The sequence below is a fragment of the Rhipicephalus sanguineus genome, chromosome 1, assembly GCF_013339695.2.
Source record: "Rhipicephalus sanguineus isolate Rsan-2018 chromosome 1, BIME_Rsan_1.4, whole genome shotgun sequence".
NCBI classification, from domain to species: domain Eukaryota; kingdom Metazoa; phylum Arthropoda; class Arachnida; order Ixodida; family Ixodidae; genus Rhipicephalus; species Rhipicephalus sanguineus.
The window spans coordinates 337874647-337892386 of record NC_051176.1 but is presented as its reverse complement, the minus strand read 5'-3'; positions in this window follow the sequence as shown (position 1 = coordinate 337892386).

Sequence of the window (17740 nt, the reverse complement as noted above, 5' to 3'; positions counted from 1 at the left end):
CTTGATGGCGAAATGCTCACGCACGCCTATGTCGATGTCAGTTCTTGTCAGTATGTCAAGTCAGTTTTTTTTTATTACATATGGATACATACAACGCCAGCGCAATGATCGTAGAAATCAATGGATAAAAGCTTCAATAAAGTGTGTAAGTGACCCTTAAGGTTCAGATCACCAAGAGCAAACATTATTTGCATATTTTGGTGTCTTCAGCCATTGTTGTTCGTGGATGAGAATACATTGAACTGAGCAAAGCTGAATAACAAGTGCGGCGTCTTATTGAAATGCGAGCATGATTTCTAGGTTCTATTACTTTTTTTTCTTCGTATGCCCCGCCATGGTGGTCTACTGGTTATGGCACTCGACTGCTGACCCGAAGGTCACGGCATCAAACCCCGGCGGCTGCTGCTGCATTTTCTATGGTGGCAAAAATGTTTGAGGCCCGTGTACTTACATTTAGGTGCACGATAATGAACCCCAGGTGGTCGAAATTTCCGGAGAACTCCGCTACGGCGTCCCTCGTAATTATTATCGTGATTTCAGCACAAGCTTTCCGGTGGAAGCACAAGACGAACAAACCACCCCCATCACGAGATAAGCGCGCGCGCGCGCGCGTGCAGGCCACTACGCCCTGTATAGGGCAATGTACAGCGGAGCGCGCGCATCGCAACGAGTGGGGCGACGATCTAAACCTATGATATTGTTATATTTTTACTTCTGTTTATCATCGCCTTGATATGTATTACACATTATAAAGTACTAACAAAAGGAACTGAAAACCATGTGCTACGAATACACTACCTCTTTTTTTTTAATGCACTAAATTCAGTCGGTTTGCGTTGCACCCATAGAAAAATAATGCAATGGTAGGACTAAACTTCATAAAATTTTTTCTTGACTAAAACAAAAACTACTTCGATTAAAATTTCTGTGAACGAAGTTGTTATGATTTTCGATTGCATGCACTTTTCTGCTTATTTTTTCTTGGACCACCTTAGGAGGCTACAGACGTCTGAGCATAGGCCAATGTAGCGTTTTTTCCAAGGTCAGGATTTTATTTTAGAACCTGTGCGCCGCACACAGGCAAAACAAAAATTTTAGGAGGTAGTACGTTTTATGGAAACGGTACGGTCCGAAGAACTTTATTTAAAGATCCGGAGAAGTGCCACCCCTTAGGGTGACACCGCGGGCCGCTCCCACGTGGGGACAGTTAGACCTAGCCTTACCGCCGCATCGCAGGCTCTCTGGACAGCCCAATGTTGATGCTGATATTCCGAGCTCTTGAGGGCCGAGCTCCATTTCTGCTCTGTGAGGTCCTTATCCCCACGTAACGAGGGGCACCGCCAAAGCATGTGCTCTAAATCGCACGTTCCTCCGCAGCCAGGGCATTGCGAGCTGAAGTCACTTGGGAAGAGAAAGTTCTATAAAAATATTTGATGCATTTGGTCTGCAATTGTCTTTTGTAAAAAAATTCCCGAAAACGCTGCAATTTACTCAATTTTATCTGCGCGCTAAGAAGCGAGAAATATAAAGCTACTCCAAGCAACTGTCCTATAATAAAAGCGCGATGTTCTAAAAACACAAAAAAGCAAGTTTCGAATGAATGCGTGAAAGGGTCCATTTATAGCGAATTTTTCTTCCGTACCTAGTTTTCCAGCATATCGAGGAGTTCAAATGGCGCCCACATGGCCGAAAAAATTTTGCCGCTCAATATATTTTGAGAAAATACTCTAGAACTAATGCCTATGTGTGCGTAATCTTCTCAGATTTTTTCAGAGAAATTGAATTTTGTCGAGCGCCCTGGGACAGTTGGCGTGGAATGACCCATATATATATATATATATATATATATAGATATATATATATATATATAAACGCCACAAAGAAAAATAATTCAGCATTTTTTTTTCCGCAGCGCGGAATCGAACAGGCGACATCTCGCTCTGCAGCGCGCGGCGTTAGACGGCTAGACCATGACGCATACGGCTTTCAGCATGCTAACGGCGAGCTATTTATATACATAATTTACTTCAGCATGCTTTCTTGGTCACCACCGAGATGGAGTGCGGGGCGCGCTTTAAAGTTTGTTGCCCGCTCGTTGCGATGTGCGCGCACCTCCTGCCACGCCAGGTGCACCTTGCTCTACAAGGCGTTGTCGCCTGCGCACGTGCTTATCACGTGAGGGGGGTGGTTTGTACGTCTTGTGCTTTCACCGCGATGTCCGCGCTGAAGTTACAGGTCGTATGAAGGTCGCTTCGCTCGCTGCAGCGGCCGCGTTTGCGAAAGGAGCGCGCTGTTGAAACAGAAAGAAGTAACAACTGGGACATTTAATTCGCGCTCATCCTGTGTGTACCTGGGCGTCCGTTTCGTACGTCCTTCTTTAGATTTGAGCAGTGCGCATCAAGTGTCGAACTGTGTGTGTTCTTTTCGTGCGTCCTTTGCGCTTCAGCGACGCGCTCGGAATTTCGAGTTGCTTTCCGTTCTTCGTGTTACATTACAATTTGTTGCTATCGCATTTTTATACGATCTGGAAATATACTCGTCGGAAGCATCACATTTCAGTCGTAGGCTAATGGCGCACTAACAAGAGTTCTCGCGGCTTTGGTGGCAAAATACTAATATCATCGTAGTAGTTTTAAAATTGCAGCATTTTGTTGCTCTGCTCCGTGCAACTCCATTACAGAGCAAAATAGCTTTGAAGGCTAAGTTTATTTTACGAGGCCTTCGTTACCAAGAAATTGTTTCTTCACCTAAGAAACCTCGTTCACTCAGGCAAGCACAACGACATTCAAATTTAAATATTTCTTTGAAGTGTTCTTGTATTTTTTTTAAATTCAGGCATTTATTCTGGTTTCACATTGTTTCTCCACTTGAAGATAATAATAGTCGCTGTCTATGATTTCTTTTGCCTCGATCCTGCGCCAACCTACTCCCTCCCATTTTCTAACCTCCCGATTCCATACCTGCCTGTCTGCCGTCATAGAACGAACGCACTCCGCTTTCCTTAACCACGATTACATTGAGAATTAATAAGATGTGTAAATTTGCACTTACCTCGCAAGACACATTCGCATCTGTTTTCTTCACAATTTCCTGTCCGGTATCCAATCTTTTTGCATACCCTCTTACAATAGACTTCTTCATCGGGACAGTCAGTGTCTAGACCTAAAACGGATATTGAAGGTAACAATACAATGTGGCGTTTTTTTTTTTCTAAAAGACCCAAATGCACTTTAACTGAAACTAAGAAAAACAGACTTTTTTTTGCTACTGACAGTATGGTCGAGGCTGCTCCAACAATTTTTTGCCAGTGTGTTCCTGTCCCTTAAATACCTCAAATCTATATTGCGGCTAAAATCTATATAGGCCACTGTCGTTGGTGTTCAGGAGCAAAATTTGTATTTGGCTCTTATATATTGTAACATTTCATTTGGGCTTGAATTAGCTCCTAAAAGAAGTCTAAAACGATTCGAATGTACGGTATAGCAATATTTTGTGATATAATTAACATCATTCTTGTGCTTCCGTCGGTGCCGTCCTTCGTCGTATGGGCGTAATGGCGATGACTAGGCTAGAAGAGGATGTGGTCCTTCCTGGCAAAAGGCGCACTATTCTCGACTGTCGGAGGCGTTTTCTTGTTCTTGGCATCTATTGAAGGCCTTGAAAAGTGATCCAGCTCTTCTGAGCTTGCTTTATGCCTGGCCGTTTCGGACCAGTTCTGCTTTTTGAAGAAATAGGTCGGTTCTTAATATCTTTATTTCATATGTCTTTCATTTCAAATATACCGTCTTGGAGCGAATGAAGGACATGATACTGCAGCGCTAAACTCGAAAAGAAACACTAAGAGGCAAAACGTAGTAGGAAAGTCGGCCTCTTGCTTTTTATATTCTAGTTTTGCCCTACAACATCATTTCCTTCAATAAGTGCCAACTCACCCTAGAAAAACTAATTGTGAATTGTAAACACGATAGCAGTGCAACTGAGACACAAATGAAACAGATTGGATGAGACCATGATGGTTGTTTTGGTCACGATTGTTGACGCAGCGCTGGTTTATTGAGTTTGGCTCAGTTTGATTGAAGCAGATGCAGGGTGTGGCTCATTTTTGATTAGAAACTGCCTTTTTAACACGAAAGTGCTTTATGCCGTTGTCCACCAAGACTTTCATGGTGTATTTCCGTCACGGAAATACGTCAGAAAAATCAACGCCATCGGATGGCAAAGAAAAAAAAACCAAATAAAGTTTGCATCATCATCATCACAAGAAAATGTTCCGTTGACAGGAGTTGAGCCCACGACCTCTCGGTCCGCGACGACGCCGGGCGGGCGTTTAGCCCACTGAGCTACCACCAAACACATCACAAAGGCTACATGAACGCGCCTTTTATCTTTCACACTTTCCTCTCACATTGCTCTTGGATGGATGGATGGATGGATGGATGGATGCTATGAGCCTCCTCTTTATAACGGGGTGGTGAAATGTCTGCCACCAGGCTCGAAAAAAAAAAAACGCGCTGTTGCTACGACCGTACCATTCGGCGCGTTTCCAACAGAAGTGTAATTTAGTCAACGATTTAACAAACCGCGAGGTGGCGGCTTTAACTCAAGCCTCACTCATAGCATCCATCCACCTCGAAAAATAGCTCTCCGACGCTCGCCTGGCTGTCGCACCGCGTTCTCCGCTGGCCCTGTGAGAATTAACGGCCAGGCTATACGAAAGAGACGACGCTCGTAGCGTTTCTCTTCGCGTTTCACGGCTATTTGAAGGAGTCCATATCGAGTATCAGTGTTTATTGTGTGCTTGTTGGTGCCATCTTCGAGTGGGATTCGCCATATGCGGTGTCCACGTATATGTCAAGAACTTCAGCTACCGCAAGGGTCAAATCAAGGGTTAAATCATGATCATGGGCGACCGACGACATGTGCCACAAGGTGTCAACGTGAGTGCGTCCACATCAAGCGGTTCCATATCTGCCAAAAAACAGTAGACATTGTACAAGCTCTCATATACCAATGCACTATAAACAATCATGCTTCCATGACGAAACGTTTCACTTTCGTGTTATGCCGATTCCCGTCACGGAGGGATCAGTCATCTTTTTGAGTTAAAGTTACAATAAGGAATTGCCCTATTTTGATTCCAACTGTTTTAGAAGTTAAAGATACTTAGGCGCGCTTTACGCTCCACTGAAATTTAGACCTGTTTCCATTTCTGCATTTGGATCTCTTTGAGAAAAAAAAAACGTCACACATGTTTGAATAATTTGGGACAAGAATGAGATCTTTGACATTTAGAAGAAAATAGTTAAAGCAAGGGCTGGCGGCTCTCGTACATATCAGTGGTTATTTTTGAAGACGTCGTCTAAGTGTACCACATTGCATGAAACAATATAGAAGAGAATAATTATAATAAAGCAAAGGAAGGCTGTCTAGCCAGATAAACTTCAGATGATCAAAGGAAAGGGAGAAAACAATAGAAGTAAGGTACGTAACTATGATGACAAAGCGTTGAAGCAAACAGACATAAAGAAGTCAGATTCATACATTCGCTCCAGAAGTGGTATCTGATAGAAAACACGTGCTGCAGTGTATGTTGACCGTGAGGACAAGCTTACAGACCTTATGCAAAATCTGCTGCCATCTAGCGGCCGCCGTCCGCATTTGCGCCACGTTGAAGGCTGAGCGCGCTCCGCATGTGCACACACGAAGCGTGCGTATCGACGTGTGGCGGCTGATAGGAACGACAATGCCGACGTATTTTCGCGTGCCGTGTTGCTCAGATTAGAAATTGGGGTGTTGAAAAGACGTTTACAGGAAAGTAACCTCCATGTCATTGGATTTCCTCGCAGCCCACGAGAAGCGGCAGATCCTTCCGTTGCTCCGGCTACTGATTACTACGGACGCCGTGTTCACGTTCGCCGTTCTTAATAGATGCGGTATGTGACAGCATCGGTACTCATCAGAGAACACTCTTTCGTATCGTGCCGGAACCAGACAGTTTTCGCGCTGTATGCTTGCAGGCACAGACAAACCGGCTTCGTGTACGAGCTTCAAAGCTGCATCGCCGCTACTCACGCATGCCTGCGCTGCTGTTGGCATGATTACTTTGTTTATTACTTGCGATAACAATAACATGTTAGATGGGTAGCTCGAGCACGTCATCGATTCTCCGCGAACTGACTGACTGTGCTGGAGCGTGTTGTTTGTAGTTTGTTTTCGACTGTGGAGTTTAACGAGGTATAGCGTTTGGTGGAAAGCTTTGTGCGCGTATTGCTTCACTATGCGTATTTTTCAAGCATTGCATGTGCTATCGCTGGCAAATTCAGAGGGGCAGCCCAGATTTCCTGACTGCCCCCCTTACTTTTTTTTTTTTAATTTATACCCCAAGGAGAGCACATGTCAGGCTCTCCCAGAAGCTGATCCCCTTTCGGAGATATCCTGTATCCAGGCTTGTGTGCTATGAAATGTTAACAGGTGCTTGTGTGTGGTACTTTTCGTATGAAACGGGAAAAAATGCTGCTCCGGCAAATCTGTTACACTCGACCCTGGGTGCGCTACCATTGGTTACGCGCTGAGGTCGTTTCGCAAGCGTTCACTCGGCGACGCAAGACTGCCTTGCGGAAACGGGTTGAAAGCGACGATCTGGTGTTCTTTAACGTGCATTGACATCGCACAGTACACCGAACTAACACTTTTCATGTTCGCTTTTCACGTGCATGAGAAGTGGAATTTTTTCACATTTTAATCGTGCGGTAGGAAGGGCAGGCAGGGAGGTTAAAGAATAAAGGCCGGGAGGTTAACCAGGGCTGAGCCCGGTAGGCTACCCTGCACTGGGGAAGGGGGGAGGGGGAAGAAAAGTTATTGTGCGGTAATTCTATACATAACATACGTCGGTGGCTACAGCAGCAAAAGATTTTTCCTTCAAAAATAAAAAAAAGGTAACGAGGTTTTATTTAAAATTAAATGCACAATACAACAGGTCGACGCAGGCTGTCTCTTATGAAATACGCTTTGAAATGGGTCAACAGCACTTTCTCACCGTCATCGCTATGCCTTACCGTGTCGCGCGCTCCTCCCAACCATCCTGCACTACAAGTATGATATTCAGATAGCTAACAACACTTTATTCACTGCATTGAAAACAGACAAAATATGTAAGCTAGCGCTAGGCTTCATTCTCAACGACTACAGGTTTACATGTGACTCGGCGACGAACTTGTACCTTCTTCTCGTTGTGAGGCAGTTGTTCACAATTGTCAACTTAATAACTAGGAAATGTCGATAACGTGTACAGGCCCTTACACACTCGTCTGATGTTTTTATGCCCGGATTGCGCACTATAAAAGCAGATAGAAGCAAGAAGTTATAGCAGCGGCAGTACTACGATTCGGACACAAGCCTCCAGCATGGCGCCGAAACGGTAGCTTCGTCAAACTTCCGACAGATGGCAGCAATTTTGCTTAAGGTTTTTATACCGAGGGTAAGCGAATTCAAGTACCTTGGAGTATGGGTAAATGAGGGGGATAGATATATGGAGGTACAGGAAAAAGCCTCGGCAGCAAAAGGAAAGAGGAACACAGCAATAATGAAGCACAGAGCGTTGTGGGCATACAATAGGTACGAGGTGCTTCGAGGTCTGTAGAAAGGTGTAATGGTTCCGGGACTCTCTTTTGGGAACTCAGTTGTGTGCATGAGGGCAGAGGTGCAATAGGGAATGGATGTAAATCAAAGGACTGTGGGACGCCTCGCGTTGGGTGCTCACGGGACGACTACAAATGAGGCTGTAAAGGGCGATGTGGGATGGACAGGTTTTGAGGCGAGGGAGGCTCAGAGCAAAATAAGGTTCGAAGAAAGGCTAAGGAATATGAAGGAGAGTAGATGGGCAGAGAAGGTGTTCCGTTATTTGTGTAGGAAGAGTGTGGACACACAGTGGAGAAAAGGAACTAGGAGGCTCACAGTAAATATACGGCTGGCAGTGTAAGCAATATGTCAACAAAGAGCGTGAAGCGAAAAGTCAGAGAGGCGGAGAGGATTTATTAGACGGCAGCTATGGAGAAAAAACCAGCTTTGAGTAACTACCGAAAGGGCAAAAATGAAATAAGGAGGGAGGCATTTTACGATAATTCAAGGAGAATCGCTTTACTGTTTGAAGCGAGATCGGGTTGCCTTAGAACGCGTAGTTATAAAGCGAGATTCAGTAAAGAAGAACAATGCACATGCTGCGGGGAAGATAAGGAAACGGCAGAGCATGTTCTGATTGAATGTGGACATATCTGCCCAGGTGTACGTTTGGGCACGAGCCTACATGAAGCCTTGGGTTTTAGGGACAACAATTGAAAGCTGAACACACCCGCAATTGAAATAAGAGACGGTTAGAGTATTGGTGGCAGTAAATTAGAGAAAAGGACAAAAAGAAACATTGGGAAAAAATAAGGACAGTCTGCCGTAAAGGGCAGAGAACTGGGCTGGGAATTTACGTTCTTTTTTCCTGTAGTAAGGTAGATTTTATCGAAGTAGAGGCATTAGGCCAACATAAAAAAAGGAAAGAGATCTTTTTGTCGAGCCAGATGGCACACTTGTCACCGCCCCGTTATAAAGGGGACGCTCATAGCATCCATCCATCCATCCATCCGTTCACATACAGCTTCTGCTCTGTGTTGGGAAAGCACTGTCAGCATAGCCGTGTTAGAGCATGGAAGCTTTTCCGGCTTCCATTGCATATGATGCACTAGGTATACGGGAACGTTGTGCATAGAGGATATCTGTCCTCTTTGCCTAAGCACCGCATATGCTCTGCTTAGCACGTAGGTTGCAAACGCTGAGTCGCTACTTTCTTATATTATGCTTCTTTTGGGGGGGGGGGGGGGGGGAGCGCAGTTTCCGCGACTGTGGTCTGCACAACAGTCTTCAAATGCATTTACTAACACTGAAGGTATGCCTGCTGTTTCCTCAGTGCAATCTGTCAATGCCTACGTATTCTATAATGTTTACATTACATCAAATGAACATTTTACAAGGCCAGAAAAAGCTCGTGGCCATTCCAGCATGGCAATTCCGCCACCACCGACCACTTTGTTGTTACTTTCGCTTTATCTGCAGGACTCGTGAGCCTCAGCTTCGGTGGTCGCCTGATAACTTTATAAAATCAGATAATCGGAATTTTCATTTTTTTCATTCAGATTTCTATAAGATGTCGCACTGAATTATCGCATTACATTGTTTCAGTGTACCTTCCAGGAGGAAGGACCGATTACTAGCAAAAGCCTCAATGGTTTTGCTAGTAAAAACAAAAAAAAAAAACAAAAAAAAAAAACAGGCAGTGCGAAGGGGAAGCTGTGAAAGCGGTATCATGGTTTGCCGTTGCGTTGAACGTTTTTGAAAACACTGGCTTGATTAGGAGAATAAAAGTCGAGTCGCAGACGTCACACTCCTATCGTGCAAGAGATGAGATCGAAGAAAACTTCCGGCATTTTCAGCGCATAAAGGAACAATTAGAGGTATTCGGCTTGAGGTCTACGGTCAATTCTGCTCAGAATATAGTCCAGAAAGCATAATGTGCAATGAAGCGAACTGTTCAGCGGGATTCCTTGGCTGTTTCTAAGCTACTTCCAAAGAAAAAGAGAGGATTGTTTTAACGAAAAGCTGGAGATGTTTGCTTGGCTATTCGCCTGGCATGCTACTCCAGGCGCTGGGTGATTATTATGATAAATACACTGATAACCACACACACATACATAGACTACACTGTTTAGAAAGTTTCGGTCAGGCTTGTGGCCCGCAAGAAAGTCAGCAGTGCTTTCGTGGCGCGTAACGCGCAGGTGCTGCTTTGCCATGGGCCCAGAATGTGCCGCAGTTCTAAACACGAGTCCCGTTAAAGGTGCAATTAAGGCCGCCTTCAGATATCGTCTTTCTGATGCGTATCGCCTGCATTCATACAAAACGTGTCCAAGCTACTTCCCATCCAACATTGGAAACTATGACAAATATTTGGTTTCACAAGAGCCGACTGAGCGCTACATGACTGTGTATATATTGGGTTTCCGCAGTTTTGCAGCGAAACGTACTGTTGATATCTGGATGTCTTTAACTACGCCCGCGTAGATCACGCATGTGCACACCGTGCGTTGCAGGACAGCACGACTGCTCTAAACTCATGGTCCAAATTAGCCTAAGCTTTCATAATATTGCTGTCGCTATCAAACCGAAACTAGCATGCGCAGCAAACTTCGCGGGCTGCTGAACATAATTCATTCTTGCTTACACCGAAGTTTTATGCTCGTTCTGTATTAGCGCGTATACAATTGTAGTGTTTTGCTCTGTTTTTCGAAGAAAAAAATATTGTCATTTATTGGATACAAGAAATGCTATCGTCGCTGCATGTGAAAAAGGCACTTACATTTGCAACGCGAGTCGACGCAGTACCCAAGCGAATGACCGTTTTCAATGCACCTACGTTGACATGCCCTCTCTTCGTTTGGACATCCATTGGTGAATACTGCGCACAAAAGAGGAGAAAAAGAATTAAGCAGGAGCTACGCACTGTGAGCTCTTTACTTGTAGCTGCAGCAACCTCGAATCGTTCGGGAGTGCGCGAAGGGTTACGAGGTGGACCAATACGTTCCTGTGAGCAGAGCAGCCATTTGTATACATGACTCCAGCGCGTGCGTGAGAACAGCATCAGGATGACGGAATAGTTTCTGTTTTGGTTGTTCGATGATAACTTACGTTCCAGCGCTTAACGACGCCCAGCATAAATACCGAACCACAACCGCCGCAACCGCATAGCGGCCGGCTATAGCATTGCGGTCCTAAGCAGGAAATCGCATGTTCAATTCGCGACTACGTTTGCCGTATTTCGGCGGGGCGAATAATGTCCACTTATTGCAATTTAAGCGGACGTTAACCCCGGGTGGCCAAGATATTACGAAGTCCTCCATTACAGCGTTCCTGATGTCGTGGTTTAGTAAGCAAAACCACAGACCTTTAGTACTGCCCGAGTATAACCAGCATAACAGCGAGGCCCCATTGTTACGTCATCAAAGACAACGCATTATAAGGTCGTACTAAGTAGTATCTTTATCATTTTGAAGGTGCAACGCAACGTAGCGTCCAGACAGGATCGCTGTGAGCATGCTTGGCGAATGTCGCCTCCTTTCGCCGGCGTCACGTTGTCGAAACGCTCGCTCATAGGCTGTCTACATTGTGCAGCTTCAACAACAAACCGCGGTTTCCTGCGCTGTAGTGTATACCCTGACTACCGTGGCGTATTGTACTGGCAATAATATCCACCCGTAATCCTTCAACTTAATATTGGCTGAGGTTTATTTAACCTTTGTAAATCTAGTTATCACAAGCGAAAAACATGTTTGGGTTGGCTTTTCAAAGGATATGTACACAGTGTTTCATTAAAGTTAGGCTTTATTGCAAATCTTGTGGCGCGTCTCTTTGTGTTTCTTGAATGCTGACGAAGACGGTCTTATGATACGTGAAGTAGTTAGCCATGGTGTCAACTTTGACTTGTCTATAACTAGCTAACCTGGCCTCCCTTTGCTCCGATGTTTCAGCTGGCAACTTTGCCTTGGCATGAGATTTCACAGCCTGCTGTTTAGCTATATCTACTGGATGACCGGATTCAGCCTGTCGCTTGCGCTGAAGCGCACTCACAGACGGCCCCGCCGACGCGCCATCCATGGCGAGACAGGAACCAAGCACCGGAAAAGCAGCCGTTAAAGAGCCCCTAAACCATCCAGCGATCGAAATTTTGTTGTGGCGCTACCATTGTGCACGAGTCTACAGCGAATGCCAACAAAGTTGCACGCGTTTGATAATCGAAACTTGGCCCTTGCTCGTTTCGTTCTTTCCTTCACTACGCTCCGTTCGTCGGCTCGTCTCTCCACCTCTCCAAATGCTCCTTCTCGACGTGCGAGAAGAGCAGGGAGCACGCGTACTTCTTAGCAGACAAGCAGATTCGGCAGCGTCTATTGCTTGTGACGTCATCTATCAGACAGTTGACTTCACGACGACCGCTGGGAATAGCGGAAAGGCACAAACAGGAGCACGTGAGCGTCTCTTTGCGGTTTACATTCGCCTAGTCACGTGGTATTGTGGCGGCGAGGCTCCGAGCGGGCGTAGCTGTAATACCTATCCACAAAGCATTACGTGGTGTGACGTCATGTCATATAGTCCAAAGAGATCGTTAGCTAATTTATTTTCCCTCCAGAAGCAAGCCTTAAGCGCTATTTCAGACCTGCACATACGTGTAAGGTATTTCTGAAATTGATAATTTATGAGTGCACCACCTTTACGAATATCAAGTTATGTGTTCTTCAAAACGTGATATGATTAAAGTTTCCACTCGCTCACATCAGAAACATTTCAAGCTTAAAACAAGACCTATCGTTTTGCTTAAATCGATACACTCAACAATAGACAGTTCTGCTCCCACGCTCTAATTAAGGCCTTGAAACACTCTCCTACTGCGTTCCCTCCACACTAAATAAATGAAAACTATGTTATGCAAAAATATTGTTTGTGTCTCAAAACACATTACTGCGAATATTTTTCTGAACGTAAACATTATTGTGTGCCTCGTGAAAAGTATTTCTTTGACATCTCAAAGTTGTGACTTTTCTATTCTTGCTGCATGTATTTCTTCTTTTCTTTTATCTTGCCACAAGTATGTGTAACGAATATTTTTCCATCTTGCTGAATGTTCTTCAAGCGGAGGTGGGACCAGTCAAGCTGCCGTTATGCAGCTTTTATCCTACCATCCTCGCCGCTTATGTACATCAGTGAACTTGTGTGGTGACTAAATTTCAATTTCAAATACTACACAATGCTGCAATGACCTTTCATATATTCTTTATCTGCAAGCGTAAAACATTCGTTACCAACATATTGATTAACGTGCAAACCATTTACGATATTTCTTCTACAAGAAAACTTGTATAGCCCAGAAACACATCATATGTATTGTAGCGGCACAAAGTGCGGCAAGATACCGCCGATATTTAAACTGCTGCCACTTCAACCTCCCATTACGGGATGATTTGTGATATCAAGAAAACTTAAGGTGAGCTGAAAGAGAAATACATATGCAAGCAAAGTAGAAAGGTGGTTCCGTATCCCAAAATAGCAGTTAGTACAGGAAACATGATACAGACGGCATCATTGATAGCCAGTGCTGGGCAGTATCGAAGATACATGTATCTTAGATACTATCTTAGATACGCTATGAGTATCTTGTATCTGTATCGCGATACGTCTCGAAAGATGAGTATCTGTATCTGTATTTCCGATACATTCGATAATTTATCGTGTATCTTAAGATACAAGATACTTCTATCGCAACACAACCGTGCGAAACAATAATCACTGGCCAAGTTCCACTTCTCAAGCTGGTACTGGTGCCACTAAGCCATCTGAACAAGTCTAAGGGCTGTGATGCAATTTTTTTTTCCGCCAGAGTCCTCTAGTGAGGGCAGAAGATTACGAAGACAAGCACGTGGACGTCTACGCCCGGCCCACGTACCTTTTCTTTTCTCGACTTTTTTTTGCTTTTTAGCTGCGCCAGTACCGCGACACTTGCTCTTAGCTACTGCCTGCGCCGCGTACTCCACTGTGGGCAGCGTCTATAGCGCAAATTCTGATGTTGCTAGTGTCGTTATTGAAGATTCTCCTGCGTCTTGCTCCATAACGAAATGTTATACGTGCAAGAATGGGGTTGCTTTGTGTCTCGTGGATCTTACATATCAGCGATTCGAAGGATCTTGTGGATGTAAAGCTTGACTTGCATGCAATGAATTAACTTATATGCAAATAAGATGCGCAAACAACTATAGTACCACTGGTACTGATGCTAGATTTAAAGAGCAAGCGTTTACCTAACAGAAAATATCTTGGCGTACCGTATTTTTCACTTCCTGCTACATTTATTCAAAGAATTTATGAAATCATAGCTTGATTATTAGCGCAAATGCTTTTTTGCTGTCATTTTGCATCCCATATATTACCTAGGTCTCTGTACTGTTTTTCTGGTCTGGTCACTGCAGTATGATATTTGTAACGCCTTCCAAGAAGATGTCTGCTTTATTCTTCTGTCTGCTTTATATTTCTACTACTGTTTACCAATATACACGTTGCCAAGACGATTTTGAAAACAAATATATAATTACGTAGGCGTCCCTTGAGTTACAGTACAAAGCATTGTGCTAATCGTTTAGGAAAACAGCGAAACTGAGTTTATGTTATACTAATGGAAATCATTAGGACCCATCTTAAAGATGTTAGGAAGGGGATCCGAGAAACGTTGTTTTACTGAATGCTCCGTTTTCCTCATGCGCCCCAACAAGCCGTTTCAGGCAATTTCCCATAGGCACTGAATTTTCTATTGTCTTAATAGGTAAGTTGACGATACTACATGCTCATAGCTATTAAGGGCGCCGTCTGTATTGTGTTTCTGTACTCATTCAATGTGAATGTTTGATACAGAACCACCTCTCTACTTTACTTATACTAGTTTTCCTGTTTTAGGCCTCCTTAAATATTTTTCGTATTACTAATCGCCACCTAATGGAAGCTATAAGCGGCGATAACGCGAATAACGGCGGTGTCCTCCGACGCTTTGTGCAACTACAGTACGTCTGAGACGTCTCTGTGTTGCACATGTTTTCTCGTTGAAGAAAAATTGCTAAAAGATTACACGTTAGTGAGTATATCAACAAAGAATCCTTTACGCCAGCAGATAAGTAGAATATGAAAATGCTTTGCAGTTTTACGTCATCTACGTATACACCAGGGGTCTCAAACTCAGCTTACAGCCAGCGGGCCACAGTCGCGAAATTTAATTCGAAGCGCCGGGACAGTGAAGATGGTGGGAGAGAGTTTGAACAAAATGACGCTGCCATTCGAAAGGAAGCCTTTCCCATGTCTTATATATAGGTAATTTCTGAAGGGGATTCGGAGTCAGGATTCGAGAAACATCGATACCGATGCGCACAACGAGTGAATTCTGGACGCGGATTCTGAAATATAGAGTTTTTGTTCCACGGTTATCTTTCAGCACATCGTGACCACATGTTCCTCACGAAAGGGAAGCTTGAGACCTGTCATGTCTGTGTAGCTCACGAACATACTTATCTAGAAAATAAAAACAAATGGGACGAAGATGGTCATGTGTGCGGGCGGAGCCGCTAGCGAAAAGTCTCAAACCCTAGTATACACCATGTGTCCCCCCCCCAAAAAAAAATATATATATATATATAATGTCGCTACCAGCGTAGTTGCTGCTGTACACCTGTCCGGATATACGGTATTGTACACACTGTCTTTTACGGACAAGGTAAAAGTCCACACCGGTATTTGCGCCGTCGTGCGAAGGCTTCTTATAAAAGTTATTATGATTATATGGCAACCCGCTAGCTGGTCGGCAAGCTGAGCAGCGACTCCCAATAATTGCAAAAATGACAAGCAATGAACCGCTGAGAGCGAACTGTATAAAGAGTTGTCCTGTGAAGAAGCGAAAACAAACCGCAATAGGTTGTTTTGGAAGGAAGGATGTTCTTTGAGCAAGAAAGGCAAAACCTTTAGATACTAACAGACATTTCATTAAAGTGAAACAAAATAGGTCGCAGTTAGGAAGTTTTCAAGAAGACATTTTCGTGCATAGGCGTTCGCTGCTACATTATATGGATCTATAATAACAAATTAGAGAATGTATCGAAGTATCTTAAGATACAATTGCCAAGTATCGTATCGGATACTATTATTGTGGTAGTATCTTGTATCTGTATCTCCAATACTTCTTGCCTGAGTATCTTGTATCGTGTCGCGATACAATTTCAAAGTATCTTTGCCCAGCCCTGTTGATAGCTGTACCTACATGATATTTAATCGTAAAGTTTTTTCAACTTACCTTTCAAGGTTAGGCAATCGAATATTCAGGGTTTGTGGAAAATTCCTGAATAAAACGGCGTCCGTCGACGCTCATGAAAAAAAAAAAAAGAATGCGGGAAGTTTCACTAAGTCGCACAAAGCTTGCCTCACCGACGCACGGGCCCGTCGCCGCTCGCTGGGCAACCTATTTCGCTAGTTCTCTATATTACTCTACAGAGTTGGGCGGCCTTCTTCGTTTCTCTTGAGCTTTTTCTTTCATCCTGTCTTTTTCTCTATTCTCTTTGGTTTTTTTCTGTCTTTTTTTGTATCAATTTCTATTTGTTTCTTTCTCTCTCTCTCTCTTTTTCTATCTATTTCTCTCTCTTTCTAACTAACTTTCACTTTCTTTCCTTATTTTGTGTCACTTTCCAATTATTTCTCGTTCGCTTCCTCTTTCTTTCTATCTTTTCTTTCTCTCAATTTCTTTCTTTCTCTTTCTTTGATTCTTTCTCTCTTTCTTTGTCGTTCTGCATTCTTTCTCTCTCTTTCTCTCTGTCCCTCCCATTCTTTACATGCTGTGCTTTACTCTCTCCCGTCCTCATTTCCCTCCTCCTCACCCCCACATCTCACCCCTCAACCTCACTTCCCTTTCCAATCCCCTTGCTATACTATACTATACAACGTCGAGCTATGTTCTGTCAGCGTGCCAGGATAATCGAGTATATATATTTTAAAAAAAGCCTGGATAATCTAGTGGTTAAGACAACGCCTTCGGATCGTGGGTACGCGGGTCCGAATCCCGCCGCCTCATGAGGAATTTTTTTCGCCAAGACTTTCTCTTCCTTTATATTAACGCGATAACATTAGAGAACTCGTTTCGCAGAAATTCCGCCGTCGGCGACGGGCGTCGGTGACGGCGTCGCTTGTGAGCGAAAAATCGTCCATGACCGAAAAATCGAGAAAGATGCAAATAAAATAAACAATAAAAATCTTCGGCCCCAATAAGGATCGAACTGTGCAGTCGCCCAGCCAGCCACACACACTTAAAGGTTTCCGCTGTCTTCAACAACACTTTTATGACAACGGTGTACCCACTACATGTGTGTAAGATAATACGTGCACTAATGTGTGTGCCCTTGGTAATGAAAGACATGTTTTAAACCAGCAGCAATTACGCGCGTGATATTTTTTGAAGTTGCGATGCAGCCACTACGTGTTCGTAAGGGAATACGCGAAGTAATGTCCGTGCCTTTTGTAATGGGCGGCCGGCTTCAATACTCCAACTCGTTATGCAATTCACATGGTGTGACGGCCGATGGCAATATACGCTTGTACCCCGTTTTACTGCAATATTTATTACATTTCGTACTGTGACACCTGTACACAGGACGCGTGTGTTTGTGAAGCATTAAAGTTAACTTCAGTGCAGTTCCAAGCAATGCAGTGGCTCTGTGGTAGAACTCCTGCTTGCCACACCGAAGGCCTGGATTCGAATCCACCTCGGTTACATGATATTTAATATTTGCATCCATGGTGATTCTTCTGTCACAGATAATGATGATTTTCGCTCCCAATCAACGACGCCGACACCGGAATTGCTGCGACACGGGCTCTTTAACGCGCTATCGCGTTAAAACCAACGTGAACTGAAAACGGGCGACAGAATGTCTGTCAACATTACGTTTATTGAAGACCGCCACTATCCTCTTATGCCTAAAACACACAAAAAAAGAAAAAAAGAAAAAAAAACTCGGCAAGTTCCACCTTGTGAAAACCGTCGGACAGCGAAGCTGTGAGCGCTCAAGTGTATGAGCACGCGCGTGCGTGTGTGAGTTTCTTTTACAGCGGAGTTCTCTTAGTCTACCCTGTG